At 48.8% G+C, this 20068-nt stretch overlaps 1 long non-coding RNA gene across 1 annotated transcript; it reads left to right on the forward strand.

Moving 5' to 3' along the window:
• Positions 1-6474: 6474 nt before the first annotated feature.
• Positions 6475-11057, forward strand: LOC140688339 (uncharacterized). The gene is made up of 3 exons (XR_012062978.1): positions 6475-6800; positions 6891-7033; positions 7770-11057. It is a non-coding gene; the product is annotated as an uncharacterized lncRNA (long non-coding RNA).
• Positions 11058-20068: the final 9011 nt, after the last annotated feature.

Raw genomic sequence — 20068 nt, forward strand, 5'->3', positions numbered from 1 at the left:
AGTTGCCAATGTTTTAAAATTGAGAACCTGCATATTAAAAAACAAAATTCATTCTTTCCTATTTCTCTTGAAAAAAATCAGAAGATTGGCAACACTGGGCCTGCATTCCCGCCGGAGGCGGATTGGCCGGAGCTGACAGCTCGGTCCCAGCTGTCCCCAGCGCCACAGTCTCCATCACTCCCCGTGGCCTTCCTAAGGCCGAGGCCGAGCACCGTCCGTCGTGGCGCATCCTGCGTGCCTGTGTTTTGTTTATGTCCTCCGTGCTTTACCTGCATGGCCTCTAAGGGTGTTTGGGCCCGCTGCCCCCTCTCCCCACGAGGGGCCCCTCCCAGCTCTGACCACAGTGGTTTGGGTGGGGGTGGTCCTCCTCCGCAAATTTCGCAGGAAGCTCTCTCGCTGGTGAAGGTCTGACTTGGGCACCAGAAGAGCTGGAAAGAGCCCCACTTTTCCTTCCCTCCTGTGCCTCAGTCACCACCCCCCATCTTTGGTTTATTGACACTCTGAGGCCGCTTTCTTGGCAGTGCTTGCCTGGGGTACACGACCGTTTTCCCCCGGTTCCCTCCAGAGCCCCCTACCATTTTCTTCCTAATTCTTCTCAGGAGAACCATCACTTGGATTATCATGAAACCTGAGCACACGAGCATGAGGTGCAACCCTTTACAACCTTCGGACCATTTCATTTCTGCCCAGTGCTGTTTGTTTAAACTCTTTGCTGGCAGGACCCCCGCTCAGGGGCCGAGTTCCTCCGCGCTCTCAGGCAGATGTTCTGGCTGGTTGCAGGGGCCGCGTCGAGAGCCAGGACAGGAGAGCCGGTGGCTGGAATCCAGGCTCTGGGAGGGTGGAGGGCACCTCACAGGTGTGCTCAGGGAGCAGAGGGATTTGGGATGAAAACAACAGCTCACAGTACTTTTATAACCAGGACTGATAGGCCCCAGTGGATGCATGAGAACACTGCGGCTCAGAGAGGTAGAGGCACTTGTCCAACGTCACACAGCTAGTTAAGAAGGGAAGAGAAAAATATTTTATATTGTTTGCAGATTAAGGTATGCTAAATTTCAGGCAGGTAGGCGATGATGACGATGATGATGAGGGCAAATGACAGGTGCAGTGGAGATACCGTCACCTGTCCAGGTGTTTCCTGGCTTCTGTTACAGCCTGCCTGCTCCCCGGGCAGCTCAGAATGATTCAGTGTGAAGATATTGGCATCTGTGTAGACTGAGTCCTACCACTGACTGGCTGAGTGACCTTAGGTAAGTCACGTAACCTCCACAAGCCTCAGTTTCCTCATCTGCAAAATGGGAAGTGGGGATTGGAAAGAGCAGTTCGTAGGAGTTTTGTAAGGAATAAATGAGATAATGCAGTAAAGTATTTCAGACTTCCCTTACATGACAGAGCATGGTGTGTAATACTTGCTGAATACATGGTAACTTTTTCTGTTTCACCCTGAAGCGTCAGCACAAGGCCCTGCACACAGTGGGCACAGTGAACACTGTCCAGAGTCCTCCTTCCTGGGAGGCAGTGGGCAGAGGCCAGGTTCAAACTCCGGCCCCTCAGTTTGCTCCGTGTGTTGCTCGGGGAACCGCACCGACCCTCTCAGGGCTCCAGCCCCCTTGTTTGTCGGGGGGTGGGGTGGGGAGGAAATACTACTTCCGTTGCAGGTCTGTTGGGGGACTAGAGGTGCTATTATGAGCACTGAGGATTCAGCTCCTGCCCAGGCCGGGCTGCCCTCTGAGGGGTCAGGTCACATGCACATTTCCAGAAAATCCAGGCGAATGGGGCGAGGGTCCCAGCACATCCTCACATGCAGACCTGTGAAATGGATGGGGGTCTCCACTAGCAGGAACTCATTTCCTGGAGAGGGAAGGAGAGAGAGAGGCTGGCAACCTCTCTTGAGGGCCTCCTGTGTCCACAGGCTTTGCCTCCCTCAAGAGTATTGTCTCAGTCACAAACTCAGGCGAGCAAAAATGCAGCTTTGTTTCTAGAACCCAGGCTGACAGCTCTGGTTTCCCAGCTGCCCCCCGGGGCCTCCACTTAATCTAGTCATTTCCCACCTTGCCTTGCTCCAGTTCAGGGACTTTAGCTCCCCTGACTGGGTTTACCATTCACTCATGTCCAGGTTTGATGGTCCTTCCCTTGCAGGCTCCTCCGTCCCTCTTGGTGGGATGGTGTGGGGGGGGGCCGCCTCTCCCCTGCCTCCCATCCACTTCTCTCCAGCCCGGCTCCCTCGGCCTGGGTAACTGTCCTACCAAATGGTGGCCTTGACCTCTGGAGCCCTGTGGGATCCCAGCCACACCCCCTGGACATGGCTGGAGAGCTGTGGGTCCCGCTCAGGAAATGTGGGGACTTGAAGCTCTGCTCCACTTTTCTCGGAGGTGACAGCCAGTACTGCCATCTGCACAGCCCTCCATGTGTCCCCGAGGTGGAGACATGTCCACCTTCCCATCTTCCAGGAATGCTGTCACCTGGGTACCCACAATAAGGTCTCATACTGGCAACAACCCTTGGGGCTGGAAATAGATGTGAACCTGTTTTGCTGAATGAAGCGCTCAGGGAGATGGTTACTGGCTTCCGTCATTCCGTCAGGAATATGGCATTTGAACCCGGGGCCGTCTGATTCCAAAGCTTGCCCTTCTGGTTTGTGGTACAACCTCGAACCTGCTGCTAATGAGAAACCCAAGTTCTGATAACAGGAGAACCCTGTCTGCTTAGCACGTTGGAAGAAGGGCTTTTGGAGTCCCTTCTTTTTCATGGAGGAAACAGAGGCCCAGGGAGGGGAAGGGACTTACCCAAGGTCCCAGAGCTCAAGGCAGAATCAAGGTTCCATTTCAGCTTCCCGGGGCTCAAGCCACTGCTCCTCGTTCCCCAGCCGTGGGAGGCCTCCGGGCTGGGGACGCTGTCGCCCGCATCTGAGGAGGACATGGCTGTCCACTGGATGTCATGATTTCTCTACCAAAAGCGAGCGAGGCCTTCTCCTTGGCAGGAAAATAGGATGTTCCCCCTTCCTTGGGCAAGAAAGTTGCATGTGGGATGCTCAGGTGTGGACTCCCTCTCCTTTTGGCTCAGAGGCAGGAGTTGAAGCTGGCTTCTTGTTTTTCTAGGGTGGGGAAGGTCTGTGCACAAGCTGAGCCCCCTCCCTCCTGGACACCTGTGACCACCGAGGCCCGTCTTCATCCCCCGGAGCCCCGCCCCATGGCCTCGGCCCAAATCCCCTTGGTTAACCCTCCCTTCCCCCAATCTCTAAAATAAATAATCCTCCAAAACACTCCCTCCACATGGGAACAGGCTGCCATCTCTCTCCACATCAGTTCAGAGCCATATTCACCCAGCAGGGACACTCTGCCAAGCCCTGAGCTGCCCGGTGCTGAGGATACAGAAGCCACAGGAAATGCTCCTGGCCCGAAGGGGAGGCCGTCACCAGCCGGACAATTTTAACTCTTTGAGGTCAGGGCTGTGCATTGAGATTATAGGGAGCAGGGAGCATGGGCCTTTCTGGGCGGGGGTCACGGAGATGGGGAGGGTGTGGGGAACGGTGTTCTCAGCAGAGACACAGCCTGTCAAGGTGAGAGGATGTGTGTGTCCGGAAGTGGTGTATGATTGGGGCACGAAGCGAAAGACAGGGAGGGGTGGGCGATGGCAGGGGCTGTCACAGAGAGGGGCTTCCTCAAGGAGGGGGCCTGGGGTCCCTGCCATCACCCACACCACCTTAGGACCCCCCCCCAGCACACACACACCAGGCAGTGGGGAGAGGCCAGGGCTCAGTGTCAGACAGACCCGGCCTCTTGTCCTTTGATCCGACTGTTAGCAAATAACCTTGGGAAAGGCAGCTGACCGCTCCACACTTTTGTTTTCTCACGTTCACCATGAGAACACCACCTAGGAGACAGCGAGGTCAGGGATGTGGAAAGTGCTTTGGTAAAAGCCAGAAAGGGCCATTCTGGTGTTTGTCAGATGGATGTTATGATAACATTTATCAAAATCATCTTCATTGAACATTCCAAGACTGAAGCCCAAATGACCAATGGACATGCAGAGAATGAGGGGAAGATCTGAATTAGGCAAAGAGGGGCAAATTCGGCAATAATCAACTGTTAAGGGATGAACTGTGTCCTCCTCAAATTCACATGCTGAAGGCCTAGCCCCCAGAACCTCAGATGGGACCGTGTTTGGCGATAGGATTTTAAAGAGACAGTTAAGTTAAAAAGAGGTTGTCAGGGAAGGACCGACCTCAATAGGACTGATGTCCTTATAAGAAAAGACGTTGGACACAGAGAAAGGCACCAGGGATATGAGCACACAGAAGGAAGACACGTGAAGACAAAGGAGAAGGCGGCCATCTGCAGGCCAAGGAGAGAGGGCTTACAAGGAACCAAACTTGCAACACCTTGTCCTTGGACTTCCAGCCTCCAGAGCTGCAAGAAAACACAGTTCTGTTGTTTAAGTCACCCAGTCTGTGCTGTTTTGTTTTAGCAGCCCTAACAAACCAATCACCACGGAAACCTCATTTTATAAGAGGGAAGGAAAGGAATTTATTCCTTTGTTCAACGAAAGTTTATCAGGTGCCTCCCACGTGCTGGGCCTGCCTCTAGGAGCTGGGAGAGTGTAGTGAACAAGATAGGCAGGCGGGCAGGAAGTGGGTCTGACACTTTCTCATCTAGTCTCCCTTGTCATCTTTGCATCAATCCATCGAGGATACAGGGGCTTAGAGAGGTAAAAATGACTTTCCAAGAACTGTAGCAAGTAAATGTTAGAGCCCAAGATGAAAGCCAGGATCAGGTTACTCCAAAGCATGATTTCTTTTCTTGCTCCCCGGGACTGAATTTCCCCATGTTGTGTATACCTGTCAAATTAATTAGGATGTATTTGGCCGCAAGGGATAGAATAATTGACTAACCATCGGATAAGAAGTAAAGGACATCTTATACTAGGTTATCTCCTGGGAGACGGCTGGTCCCGAGTTGGGTCGGTGATTCCAAGTTAACATCAACGAATCTCTCTCTATATGTTGTCATCTTCTGTGTATTTCCTTTAAGAGTCCAGCCTTATTACCTCATAGCCCTAAGATGGCTGCCAGCTCAGAGCATCATGTCTCCACATATGGTGTTTAAGGCTGAAAATAGGGGCTTCGTATTTATTAGGGAGGAAACAACTTTCCCAGAGGCCTTAGCAGACATCTCTTTGATCAGCGCCAGGTCACAGGCTTAGCCTTAGGTACAAGGGATGGGAAAATGGGTATCTAATAAAGGGGAATGGAGGTGTCCTGGCTTTCTTAGATCAATCATGTATCCCCTGGGGCTGGGTACACTCTACCAAGATGGAGTCTTGTTAGCAAAGATGAAGTGGGAGGCTGGCTTCTGCGGGGCAGAGGATGTCTAGGTGTGTGGCCTACCCTGGCCCCATCTTCTCTCCAAATGATTACGTTCTGGAGGTGAAGAAGAAAGTCCCAGGCAGTCCTTAGAGTAACGCTGCTGTCGTGGTGTTACTGATGGGCAGATGGAGGTGATAACCTGAGGTGTGAGCATCGTCAGTGCTGAAGGAGGAGGGAGCGATCCAGAAGCCTAGGGCAGCAGGGAGCGTGCCGAGCGCTCCCTGGGGCCCGGGCTGCAGCTGGGTCCAGGCACAGCGTGCTGGCTTACCAGGTGTTTGTTCTGAGGGTGAGGGAACCAATGTGGAGACAATGGAACTGCAGTTGTAGGGATGGCACGCCCTGTCACCCAGTGTCCTTTATCCCAGCTGCGCCCCAAGACATTCGTCCCGCAGCCTAGTTCCAGTAAAAATGTTGTCTCTGCCGAGGTTTGAACATGCTTTTCTGTTGTCGGAAAATGAAAGCTATGCAACCCGATGTGTTTCTCTTTCTGTCTTGGCTGCCAGAAGCGGGAGCCAAATGTGTCGCCCAAGCGCCAGGGGCCTTGCTCCCTGGTGTCTAGGCACCGCTTCGGCTTCCTCCAGGGGGCGCTGTTCAGGTACGCCTGCCCGGGTCAGAATCTCTTGGCACCTCCCAGCCCAGCCCCGCGTGGAGGGGGGCAAATCGGAAAGAAACTCAAGTGCTTGGCAAACTCATCTGGGTGCGCAGAGAGGCATCCAGCCTGCTCAGGTGTCCTCTGCCCTCTCTGATCTTGGAAGAGACCAAGTAGGGGAGAGGAGTGGGTTCCGTCTGAGCCGAAACCAAACATTTTGGCTATCTTAACGACCACTGAATCACCGAATCCACCGTATTTTTCCACTTTCAAGTTGTTTCTGGGCTGCTGTGGAGACACGCCCTTCCTGGGTTTAATGGCTTTGCTGTCAGGCGATGGGGAGGAGGCGGTGTTTACTTTTCGCAGGGAAAATAGTGGTTAACGGTGGGACGGGTGGACCTGATTAGTAATCGGGTGATTTATCCGATGAAGGTTCTTTGGGTTTTCCTGGTGGTTTGCGCTTGAACTTGGACTGGATGAGTGGGAGGAGAGGGTGGGAGGGAAATGGTTTGGAGGAGAGGAGAGGGGTGGGGTTGGCTCAGAGGTGATCGCATAGCAGGGACAGGTGGGGGTGTGCACAGGTCGCAGATGCAAGGTGGAGGCTGTTGCACTGGCCATCAGAGACTCTGCCTCCGTGTGCAGGCATTTGCGGGCTTACTCACTCATCCCTGCATTCAGGGTTTTGAAATTCCGAGCACCTTCTCTGTGCTGGGGAAACAGCACACCTACGAAGCCCCAGGGATCCAGTGTGATGAACAGGCACCCCCCCCCCCCGTCAGAGAGCCCAGGCTCCTTCAGGGAAATGGACAGGTCGTTTCCAATAGGAGTGTGTGCAAACGACACGAGGTAACAAGAGGCAACGTTTCTTAGGCATTCTCCGTGTACTGGGTGCTGTTCCAGGTGTTTTTCATGTATTAACTCATTCATTTCTGTCAGTAATTCTAGGAGCTAGGTCCTGAGAAAATGGAGGCACAGAGATGGAAGTAACCTACCGGAGGTCACACAGTGAACAGATCTGCACCTAAGTGGTCTGTCCAGCCTTTGACTGTCATGCTGTTCTGCTCTGCTTTGGAAGTGAGGTGGGTCTGCTCAGAAGGAAAGGATTCCCAGAGAGAGTGATTTCTTAATTTGGGTCGTGAGGATGGAGTGAGGAAGTTTTTGAGGTAGAGGAAGCAGTGACACAAGGCCTTCAAAGTTGAGGGTGCCTGCCACATGCAGAGGTGTGGGGCATCCTGAGAGGTGAAGTGGAAGGGCAGGCAGGGACAGATAAAGAAACTCTGTTGAAGGAGAGGCGTGAGATGGTCTAATTTAATTTTTTTTTTAAATTTCAGTTTATTATTGTATTATTTCACTTTGGCAGCAGGGGGCGGTAGTTAGGTTCGCTTATTTTTGGAGGAAGTACTAGGAATTGAACCCGGAACCTTGTGCATGCTAAGCATGCACTCTGCCACTCTGAGCTATACCCTCCCCCCTAGAGATGGTCTGATTTTAAATGAAAAAAACTCTCGTGCAGCTCCGTGGAGGATGGATCGTGGGTGGTGGGGAGAGCCGAGACCTGCTATTTCAGCTTTCTGCCACTGCACTGCTCTCCCCTTTGCCCTCATCTTCCCTATGAGAGCACCCCCAACACCTTGCTCTCAGGCCATGTGGTTTGGCTGACTCCATCCAGACTTGAGGGGTGGGCACAAGATTCAGTAGTGGCCGATAAGCCTCTTCCATCCCCCGTGGCCACAGGGATTGGCTCAGGAGTGTGCATGTGACCTAGGGCTGGCCAATGAGATTCAATTCTGGGTTTTTTGTTTTTTGTTTTTTTAGATCTACTGGGGGAAAGAGATTTTGTCAGGTTGCTGAGCTGGGGATGTTAGCCTGGAACCGCAGATGTAATACCATCGCTACGTGAGAACATGCTGTCTGAGAAGAAGCTGTATTAGTTTGGTAGAGGTGCCATAACACAGTACCACTGACTGGGTGGCTTAAACAACAGAGTTTATTTCCTCTTTGTTCTGGAGGCTGGAAGTCCAAGATCAGGGTTGATTTCTTCTGAGGCTTCTTTCCTTGGCTCGCTGATGGCTATCTTCTTTCAGTGCCTTCACGTGGTCTTTTCTTGGTGCGTGTCTGTATTCTGATCTCTTCTCATAAGGACACCAGTCATATTGGCTTAGGACCCACCCATGTGACCTCCTTTTACCTTAATTACTTCTTTAAAGACCCTATCACAAAATACAGTCACAGTCTGAGGTCCTGGGAGTTAGGACTTCAACATATGAATTTTGGGGGGAAACAGTTTAGCCCATAACAGAAGCCAATACAAAAAAAACAAACAAAGAAACAAACAAACAAAAAACCATACAGAGAGAGACTGAGTCCTACCTTGTTTGAGCTCCTGGATCCTGCTGTACCTGATGGTAAAATGGATTCTTGAATTTCATGTACCAGTAAATACCAGGCTCCCCTTCCCCTCCTTTGTTTTCTCAAACTTGTTGAGTTGGTTTTCTGTTACTTACAGCTAAAATTCCTGAGTAATATTCAGGGAGACCAGTCAGTAAGCTACTGAGACAGCCTACCCCTAATTAAATCACAGCTTGCAAGGAGAGGGCTTTTATTTGCGCCCAGGTTTGTCCCATTCCAATAACGAGGGGTAGCAAATACTGAAATGAAATGAGGCAAATTGGCACTAGCTTCTTCCCCCTTAGACAGGATTTCCCACCTTGTCTCTGAAGCCATGCAGGACAGAGCTGGAGAGGCCTCCTTTATCACCAATGTTCCTAATGTGGAGAGCAGGCTGGGGTGCTGGCAGGTAAAAACAGAAGTATAGTTTGGGTTTAAAAAGACTTTCATTAGGGAAGAAATCATTTTGGGAAGACGCGAATGGACTGGGAAGAATGGGCCTGGCTGTCACATCATAGGATGCTGAGATGGGAGCTCGGAGGAGCAGCATCTTCGTTCCAGCAGACTGAAGGCAGGAGTTACTCAGTAAGTGCTCCGCTGGGCTTGGCTTCCTGGGCTGTCATGTAGGGGGCTGAGCAAGGAGGGGCCATGGCTCAGGCAGTCCCCGTCCGCCATCCCGAACTGGGAGGAAAGAATAGGAATGAGGTGAGGAGGTAGTTCAGTATCTAGATCCTTTTGTCCTTGGAGTGGATGCCCTGACTTTTCCCTGTCTTTTATCGCTGCCGTTCTCATTGCGACTGAGTCGAGTCTGAGGTCTGTTTCAATGAAAGGGATTTTGAGGCACCTGCCAGTCCTCGGCTCCCTCCAGGGGAGGCTCAGAGGTGGTCTTTCTGGCACCAAGATGAGGGCACCATGACCTTGTTGATTCAGACACACCAACACTCACTTGGAGCTCTGGGCCTGACCAGCCTGGTGACTTGTGGTGAGTGACTTACCCTGACGCAGCCTCTTTAATCTTTACCCTGGGCAAAGCAGTACCATATAATCTCTCACTCACAGCCTTCTCATGAAGCTTGAGTGGAACCAGGTAGTTATAGAGGGAAGGGCTCTGGAATCTGGGTTTGAATCTTTGTTTGCTTACTTACTAAGCTGGGTGATCTCGGGCAAGTCGCTTACCCTCTCTGAGCCTCAGTTTCCTAATCTGTAAAATGGGCATAACAATAGTACTTACCTCATGGGGTGAATGTGAGGCTTGACGGAGGTAAAGCATGTCAACTTCATGAGAGCAGAATTTTTTGGTCAATTTATTTTATTTTTATTGCCACTGCAATTCTTGGGACATAAGGACACTAAATAAATGGGAGCAATGATTATCATTATTATGATTCATGGTTTTCTGGCATCGACTGAGATTGTTCTGTGTGGCATCCTATAGGGGCTGTCTGTGGGCTTGTGGTCCGGGTGCGGAAGATAAGACCGCCACAGCTGGCACACTTAACTACCTCTGCCTCCTGGGATGGGTTAAAGTTCCAATTCTGTAAAAGAGGGCCCGAGTAGAGGTTAGGGAATGTCCTGGGCAAGGTTTAAGCACCTCACTTGCATCATTTCATGGCATCCTTACTGCAGTCCATAAGCTAGATTCACTTATTACCCCCATTTTACAGATGAGAAAGCTGAGGCTGAGAGAAGGACAGTAACTGAGATCATACTGCCAGGGAGTGGTACAGCCAGGGCTCAACCTTGAATTTGTACTGCTCCAAACCCCTTGTTTTTAAACAGGAGGATGCAGGGAAGAAAGGGCTGAAGGAGAGGTGGAGGGATAGAGTCGATGGGTGGAGGGCAGGCCCAGGACAGCTGCGGTGGAGCTGCCAGGAATGAGCCCAGGAGTGAGCCGCAAGGGCAGGGCCCCCTCCCTTTTAGTGGGTACCGAGCCCCGCCGAATTCTTTAGCAAGTGGCTTGATTGACCAGCTCTCAGCCGAAAGAGGACCCAAGGGGCTCTTTACTGGCGGAGGATGGAGCGCAGAAACCGCCCTGCCCCTGCCAGCACCGGCCTTCGGAGGCGAATGAAACGCAGCCGGCCCTGGGACTGCAGCCCCCGATTGCGCTCAAATCCACCCCATAAATGGCCCCTTTCCTTGTGAACCCACAAACACCAGAGAAGAAGGTGCATGGGGCTTCTGGAAGCCTTTCTGCAGCCTGGTGGAATTCTCCAAGTCAAGGGCAGCGAGTGGCCTCCTGGGCACCCGCCCACCTGAGGGACAAGGCGGCCCTTTCTGAGGGGTTTTAACGGGATGAGGTGGGGTCCTGGCCCCCGCCCCTGGGCTGGCACTGCCCTGAGGCAGACAGAGCAGAGACGTTCATGGGGGCTTTTTTTTCTTTTTTAAACTCAGGAGATGCATTTGGGAAAACTACAGTTAAAAACTCATTATTGGGAAAGGAATTTCTTGGATGAGTATCAGACGGTTCCGAGACTGAGGAGGCAGGTGGGAGGATGAGGCTTAGGCAGGAAGAAGGAAACTGAGGCCGGGGCAAGAGCCGGCCCAGTGATGGCTCCTTTCCCACAATGCTGCTGGCACCGTCACAGTGGCACACCAGCTATCACTGATGGCACTGCTGGCCCTGGGTCTTCCTTCCTTATGGACTCTTGACCCCACCGAAGCTGCTGTGAGCCATCTCTCACACTGTGCCTTTGGGTCATTCCCGACAGAGGCAAATTCCCCATAGGCAAGGTTGCGAAATAAAACACAGGATGCCCAGTTAAATTTGAATTTCAGGTAATAAATTTTTTTTTAGTAGACAAAAGATTTGTTTATCTGAGGTTCCAGTTTAACTTGGCACCCTGTATTTTTATTTGCTAGCTATTCAGAGGGCTGTGCTCTGCTTGAAGTTGATAGGAGGGGACACTTGCCCCTTTCCCTTCTGTGGTGAGAATGTCAATCTTGGGGCATTGGACTGATCGCATTATTGAATGTAGACTCACCAAAAAAGCAAATACCGAAACCTCTCTTTTTTTATTAAAAAAAAAAAAAAACTCCCCTGCCTGAATTGTTTTCAAAGCTGCCTTCACCCAGAAAGGCCCTGGCTTGTAGGAATGCCTCCCATGGGCATTCCTTTGCTGTGCCCACTTTTCATAACACGAAAGATGCCTCCTCCCCACTCTCCTTGCTCCAGGTCATCCTGGAGGCAGAGAACTCAAGGATCTTTTTGGGAAGGGCCCTGAAGTCCTTACCAGTGAGTCCCCATCACTCAGGAGCAGGTAAAGGAAGGAACTGAGCTGAAACAGAAATAATCTATGGGGTTGACTGTCTAGACACGCCTTGATCCTCTGGCCCTGGAGGAAAGCAGACAGAAGCGGGCTTTGGCCAAAGCTGAAACTCAAACCAGCACCATCGGGCCTCCCCAAGCCATCCTCAGTCTGGGCTGTCTGGGCTGTCCCCGGAATTGCTCGCTCCAATTTCAAAGGATTTGTGCTTCCATGGAAGGAAAAGCTGGAATTTTCACAGTGAGAAAGTTAATCACAGGTAGGAACCACTGGATGCTTCCTTCTCTTTCTTATGTTTGTTTGGAGGGCAGCTGTGAGAGAAAATGAAGATTTTTTAGCTATAAAGTTTGGCCTGAGATCATGTTTAGAAAGAAAGGCATCTGCTAATTGAAAACATCATTTTGGGGGCCCTTAAATCGGGGGAAACAGGTGCAGGTTTGTGGTTTTAGAGAGTCTATTTCTTTTGGAAAAAAGAAGGCAAGTGTCCCAGATAGGGTCCCTCCAAGGCCAGCAGATCTTTACTTTTCAGCCCTTAATTACTTAGAAAGTGAATGAAAAGATTAACTGAAAAGTTAAAAGAAAAGTCTACTCTCGCCCTTCTAGGTAACACTCCGAACCCTTCTCTCTCTCTCTCTCTCTTTCCTTTCCAAGGCTAAAGAGAGGCCAAGTGCGTCTCTGCCATTTTGGTAACATTCTATCACCATTACTGTCCATTCCTGAATAAATGCCCACACCTCGTACACTTTTATTCTTAATCGTGTGAGAAAGAGCCTGGGCCTCCCTTCTCTTTTCATACAAACTCAGCAAAGGTGGTATTTCTCCTAGACCATTTCCATGTGTTACCTTTCCGTGTTTTCTCTGGTTGTGAAAGGGGCGAATTTTCAAGATCAAAAAGTCTTGGAAGAAGAGAATAATATTTCTGTGTCTCCTGTGTGTTGGGTGCTTGGATATGTCATCTTTCTCTGCATCTCCACAGTAAAAAGAGGTGGGGAGGTTGCTTTCTTTTTTAAACCTCTTTGGATGATTGAGGAAAGGGAGGCTCAGAAAGGAGAAGTGACATGTCTAAGGTGGCCCCGTGAGGGAGCAGCAGAGTTGAACTCGAAAGCCATGTCTGTCTGACTGTCAAGCCCTTGCTGCTTCTGTCGGTGCATTGCCTCCCCACTTCAAAAGCACAGGGTGGCAGATCAAGCTAAAGGCAATGAAAACACCCAGAACCTTTTGTCTTTGAAATAACTCACAACATCATCCAGTCTTAGAAATCCATTCTACAGTTTTATTTGCAGCCAAATATATGTTATTACCATATTTTTAGGAAAGATTCTGGATTTCATGCTGTTGACCAAGAAAAATGGTCAATGGGGCCCATTTCCTTGAGAAACTAATATCATGTATCAGTTATCTGTTGCTGTGTAACAAATCAGCCCCCAACTCAGTGTCTTGAAATCACAGCATTTACCATGTCACAGTTCCTGCAGGTCTGGAATCTGGGTGCATCTTAGCTGGGTCCTCTGGCTCAAGGTCCCTCAATGTGCAGTCAAGGGATCAACCAAGGCTGCAGTCATCAGAATGGATAACTGGGGAAGAATCTGCTTCCAAGCTCACTGACATGGCTGTTGGCAGCTTTCAGTTCTCCACGGGATGTTGACCTCAGTTTCTCACTGGCTGAGACTGGGTGCCCTCAGTTCTTGCCATCAGAATCTCTCCAACATGGCAGCTTGCTTCATCAAAGTATCTGGATGGAGAAGGCAACAGGATATGTCAGTAAGATGGAAGCCACAGTCTTTTTAACCTAGTCTTGAAAGTGAGATCCCATCACTTTTGCTGTAATCTACACATGAAGCAAGTCACTAGGAGATTACACCAAGGGGTGAATACCAGGAGGTGGGGATCCCCAGAAGCCACGTCCGCAGCTGCCCATCACACATCAGGAAAGTGGAGACGGTGGTCATAAATAATCATAATAACGATAGCTGGCATTTATTGGGTGTGTGCTATGCTAGGCACTGGGCTAAATCCTTCTGTGAATTGTCTCATTTAATCACCACACTGCTCTTTGAACCCGAAAGGTTCATTAACTTCCCAAAGTTACTGCAGCAAAGACTTGAGAACCTGACTTTGGTGGTTCCCACTCCAGAGACCCTTCCTTTACATGATGCAGATCCTTGACGTGAACCCACTGAGCTGCTGGGACCAAAACAAGCCCCTGTTGAGCTAAGAATTGGAAAAAATGAAGCCAAACTCACTACTCATTAGAAAATTGCAAGGAAACACACCAGAAGCCAGTTTTTACCCATCAGATTTAGAAAAAAAAAATTAAGTTGGTGAGAGTGTAGGGAATTCTCATGCACTGCTGAGAGACTATAAATTTGTACTGCCACTTTGGAGGGAAATTTGGCAGGATCTATTAAAATTTTAAAAGGACATAAAAATAAAAAATGTGCATAGCCTATGACCCAGCAATTACACTTCTGAGTATCTACCCTAGAGAAATACTCACACATGTGCATGAAGAGCCTTGGACAAGACTTTTCATTCCAGTGTTATTTTTAAGAATAAGAAAGAAGTAGTGAAATTGGAAATGGTCTAAATGTCCATCCATAAAAAAATGGCTAAATGAATTGTGGAGCATCTGTACTATGGGAAACTATGAAGCAGGTAAAGGGAATGAGGTACATCCATAGGTGTGGCATGGAAATATCTCCATATTGTTTTATGAGAAAGTCACACTGCACAGTGATACCTTCAGTATGATACCCTATATGTAACCCCAACATTATTATATATCATATACACATCGTAATATATATATATACACACATATATGTTTATATCATATATGTACAAATACAAAAATACTCAAATGCATGAGAATGGTCTGGATAATAGGAGGGGAGGGGAGGAGGCAAAAGTTGAGGGGTGGTCAAAGGTGACTTCAATTTTGTACGTAATATTTTTGATATGTTTTAAAAGACAAAGTTTAATTGTCTCACTTATGTCAGCAGAGCCTATCTTTTTAAAAGAAAAGTGTTACTGGAAGCCCCACCCAGCAATTTCTCTTGTGTTGAATTGGCCAGAATTGGGTCAAGTGGCCACTCTTAGCTGCAAAGGAGTCTGGAAAGGTGACATGTTTTCGGCTGTGCTAACAGAGGACTGAGAGGAAGAAGAGGGTTGTGAGTGGCTGTTGGGTGGCCAACGAAAAATGTCTGTTGCGCTTCATCCTTTTTTTACTCAGCCTGCACACATGCCTTTCTATCTGTACAAATACTCTTATAATCCAAAGCCTGAAGTCAATTGCTGCATCCCTTTCAAAGTCCGTGATCTCTGAGTGATGATGATCTGGTCCCAGAGGAGAGGATACTGCCTGTGTATTACTTCTGTTACCTCTGATACAGATATTGGGGGTGGGTGTCACTTCTGGGGGCTGCACAGCTTTAGTGGCATATTTCTTCCTGGGGAGAGTTTGACCCCCAAAAGATTATTTTTAGGGTTTAACGGTCACAGGCTATCATAGACCAGGCTCAGATTGTCTTGAAAATACACATCCCTCAAAAATGTAATAGAGATCCAGTCTTTGATTTCAGGGACTTCCGTGCGAAAGTGACCACAGCAAAGATTTCGTCTAGATTTAGAACATCAGCGTAAGCAGTCTCACCTCTTACCCACTCTTCCTCTGTGCTCTGCCTAACCCTCTGGTCCGTGGGTTTTTTTGGCTGGTTCTTTGGGGCAATTTAAAATAGTAACCTTGAGTGGAGAGGCACCGCCTTTCATTTGATCTTTGCATGTTTGTTCATACTCCTCTTTTATTTGACAGAGAACCCTGCAGGGAAGGTTCTAGACAATAACCTGAGGCGCTGATCTAATTTCCTGCCAATGCTGTAGCGTCATGGCTTTTACCTGGCTTTTTCAGCTTATAAATCTTCCAATTATGGGATTCTCAGTCAATAAGTCAGAGGGTGCCTCTCTCAATAAAGCTCATGTCCCTTTCCCTGGCTTCCCGGCTGGCTAGCTCTTGTCTGAGATCATCTCTCTCTTTTGGATTTTATTAAAAATGGCAAGAAGTAGCCAGCATGGACTCATATTCTGAAATTTTCCTACCATTTCTTCGACTCTATAAACTCCATTGGCGTGAAGTCTTACGGTAGAGCAGACAGTTTGACCACATGTTTGCCACTACATAAAAAGTCATCTGCTCCAGCCATTAATGAGCAGATCCTTCTTCTCCTATGTTTTAAGCTCTGTTACTTTCATTACCCTACCCCTGGCACCCATATATATATATATTTTTTTTTTTAAATCAAGGACGACTTTCAGTTGTATGCAACAGAAATGGACTCTGGCTTATTAAGCGGAAAAGGAGATTAATTAAAGGCCATTGGGTAATGTAGAATTGTCACAAGGGCTGAAGAATCAAGGTCAAGACTAAGTTTCTGGAAATCATGTCCCCTCAAATGCTGGGGAATCAATCTGATGAGAAAGCGGTTGCCACCGCTGTGACTGAGCAGTGAATGCTAGAGCTTGCCTTGTCAGGAATTCAACTTCAGTGCAACAAGTACTTCCACCAACACTGATGCTCTGCCAGGGCCAGTCATGTGACTTTTCAACCACCCTTGCGGCCAGAGGCCTCTGCTGCCACCTTCACCAGCAACATGCGTTTTGAGCAATGCCTCCTTGCCCATATTGGTTACTTTATATTCAAAGTCAGCATAAATACGTTTTTTTGATGGCACCTGGAGTACAGGCCCATGGCTAGGTGCAAAGGGGCTAGAGACGCACGTTTTCTAAATTCTCCTGTGAAGATCCTATAAACACGTTGTGATATTGTGATTTATAATAAGAAATATGTATTTGGTCTTCCTCCCCATTTCTGGCACAGGGCTCCTAAAACCCTTGGAATTTCCTAGGTGAGAAACAGGAACGGTGTCTTCTGTTATGTTAATGAGCGACATTTGAAAAGTTGCTGGTTGCCCAGGGGAACCAACTTTGAGATGAAAGGATTGGAACTTTCCTACCCCTGACCCCCAGGGAGGGGAGAGGGGCTGAAGATTTAGTTCAACCTCCAATGGCCAACGATTTAATCAGACCTATCTAATTCAATCAAACGCCGAACCCCAAAAGGATGGGTTTGGAGAGCTTCCGGGTCGGTGAACACGTGGAGGTGCTGGGAGAGAGGTGCGCTCCGAGAGGGCGTGGACTCAACAGCCCCCTTCCCCACTTACAGACCTTGGCCTGGGCTTCCCTCCCATCTGGCTGTTCCTGAGTCACACCCTTTTAAATAAACTAGTAAATGCAAGTAAACGTTTCTCTGAGTTCTGTGAACAACTAGCAAATCAGTGGAACCTGAGGAGGAGGTCGTGGGAACCCTCAGTCTATAAACAAATGATCAGAAGCACAGGTGAAAACCTGGACTTGAGAATGGCATCTGGAGGGGGGGCAGTTTGGTAGGACTGAGCCCTTCACCTACGGGATCTGACGCCCTCACCAGGTAGGTAGTGTCAGAATTGAGTTAATTGCTTGGTGGTGTGGGAAAAAACCACACACACACACACACACACACACACACACACACACACGTCAAGGATGTCACTGGGCATCCAGACAACATGAGAGGTCTACACAGCCGCTTCACTCGCAGGTTCAGCATGGTGTCCCCAAGAGTTCCAGGCTCTTCCTTTATGGTGATAAGATGGCTGGGCAGCTCCAAACACACACTTTTAAATTCAAGGCCAATGGGGAAAAAGTTAAGATTTTTTTTTTTCCCTCATGAAACTTTTGAGATTCATTTTGATTGGACAGGCTTGGTCAAGTGCCCGTCCCTGAACTAGTTCCAGTGGCCAAAAGCATGGCCTGCTTTGATGGACCAAGACTGCATCCTGTGCTCCACATCCGAAGCAGAGATGCTCATGGCCTGAGGAGGGAGGGGGAACCACAAATAATTATTGGGAAATGCAGATCAGATTCTTATAAACAAACAAACCAAAAAAAAAAAAAGGTTTCATATCTTCCATCCTATATGTAGAATGGGCCATTTTGCCCAGGTTTTCTAAAACTTCTTCTTTCTAAAGCTGCATGTCTTTTGTCTGTCTGTTTACTTAAACCTGTATGAAGTCATGGGTTCCTATTTCAGTCGATAAGTTATGATCTGTTAGTATCATTATTTATTCCTGATGTTCCGATTGTTCCGGATTTGGCCAACGAGGGCTCCTTCAGGCTGTATTTTGTAGACTTTTGATGTGCTGCCATCTTCCTCTGAGCATTTCCTCGTTTTCTCTGGTAAAAGATATTCCAGGCATGTCTCAGACTTTTCCTGGCCCAGCCTTGGAACCAGTAATCACTGGGTCTGGGATTTGACTTTACCTTACTTTCAAGCTAATAAGAGCCCGTTACTGTTTCATGGATGCTGGCGCGATCCACGAGCCTCCTGAGTCAGAGACAAAGGACTGAATTACTCACGACACAGGAAGTGACACGAGCACCAGGATGACTGAATCAGTTTTTCTTCCCCCAAGTCCAACCGAAGCAACGTGAAGTGGCCCAGATGGATGCGCGGCAGTGCGTCTGTATTACATCCGAGCAGGGGACACTGAGCTTGGGGAATCCGCTGCTTTTATAGCGAATACTAAGCAAGCCTTCGCTTCCTCCTGGAGGGAGACGTTACTCATTTTGTGAATTGCTCACTGCAAACACGACTCTGAGACAGGGCTGGAAGTGAGCGGACAGATTCTTCCATTCTTTGCACACCAAGTAAGAATATGCAGGGATGCTCAGGCCAATAGCAAGTTATCTCTTGCAAATGGCTATTTCTCTACAGGTCCCTGGTTCTTTTTAATGGAAAGTGGTGTTTAGAGACCAAGATCTGCTTGCTAGGTGTGCTCATTGCTTTGAGCTATTTTTTTGCTCCTAGATGCTCTCAGAAGACAGAGTTGGGAATATATGTGCAGACACACAGACACACCTACATTTATGCTTAGTTATCTATCTGTCCTATCAGTCTATCATCTGTCTTCTTCTGTAAATTCACAGTGTTATCTCCAATTCAATGCCATGGATTGATTCTAGGTTTCTGCCTTGCCGTATTTATAACACTCTTCTCTAGTAATGGGAAACCTAAAATGTGCTTACTTCTTTACTTGGTGCTCCTGCAGTCTCATCATTGCCACTGCTACCCACCCTCCAATCACGTGGGTGATCACTCGGGCTCTAACCTGGTGTACTGGGGTGTGCCTTCCCTGCCAGGGAGGCTCGCTTCACATTGGTCAGGTTCCTTCACCTGGTTCTGGTTCACTGCAGCTGACACTGCTTGTGAGGACCGTCTCCTCCATTCACCCAGGCTCTGAACCCCACGCCAGGCTCTGAACCCCAGGCTGCCACCACTGTCACCTCCCTGTCTCACCTCCCTGATGAGATACCCAGTGCCAGGCCACTGTCCTGCATGGACACTTATACTTCAAGATGCTGGGCTGGGCCACCCCTGCCACTGCCACCCCCCTGTGTAGACACACCCCTCACCTCGCTCAGACCCAGAAGCTCCCCTTCTGAAGATGCCTACCTTGTTCTGCTGCACCTGCTGGCTTCTAGACAGGATTAATCAGGGAGGAAAGCAAAGGGGAAAGGACCCAGTGACCCTTTTTAATGGATGCAAGACACTGCAGTGTGTGGCTGTGATCTAGTTTACTTTACCACCTCCCAGGAGTATTAGGTGGAGGCTGTTCGTACATTTTTCCCTTTCTAGATACCTTTCCAGGAAAGCAGCTATGAACATAAATCTTTGTGCATCTCCCTCTGCACCTCCCTGGTGATTTTATTAGGACAGATTTCCTAGAAGGGGAACGATTCCTGGGTCAGAGGGGAGGACCATGTGTGCGGCTCCTGGTCTTTGTAGCACAGCTTCAGCGCTAGTCTCACAATCCACACACCATTGAATAAATAAACAAGCATGACTGTATCCCAGAGACTGCCTGGGATTTTCTACAGATGATAGTTGTTTCATGGGCTTGATGACATCACCTCCTTTTTTTACACTAAGTTTGATGTGGGAAATTCTGTATAAATACTCTGCATCAACAAGCCATTGTGTCACCAGGCTGCTTAAAGATGGGCAGCTCGCTGCAGTATGGCGGGCTTCGCCTGTGCAGGACAGGGGCTTGTGATTTATAAGGTCCAAACATGAAGTCTTCAGGAAAGTTGGTGAAGTACTTTATAGGTCACCTGTATTTTTCCTACCATAGATGTTTTGACTCACGGGTTTCCTTTATGTCACTCTGTCCATAGTCTAGGTATTCTTCAAGTGGAATAAAGAGGTTACTGTAGCAGAGGCTGAGGAGCACACAGGAGGGAGTTTGTGGTTCTAAATGAGAGAAGAAAGAAAGAACCGGCAAGGGAATTAATTAGGACAAACATTGGTGGCCAGGCAACCAAGTGTTCATTGCACGAGGGCCACTGGCCGACCTTTGTGCTGTGAGCTGT

This window comes from Vicugna pacos, chromosome 22 (genome assembly GCF_048564905.1).
Source record: "Vicugna pacos chromosome 22, VicPac4, whole genome shotgun sequence".
In the NCBI taxonomy this organism is placed as follows: Eukaryota; Metazoa; Chordata; class Mammalia; order Artiodactyla; family Camelidae; genus Vicugna; species Vicugna pacos.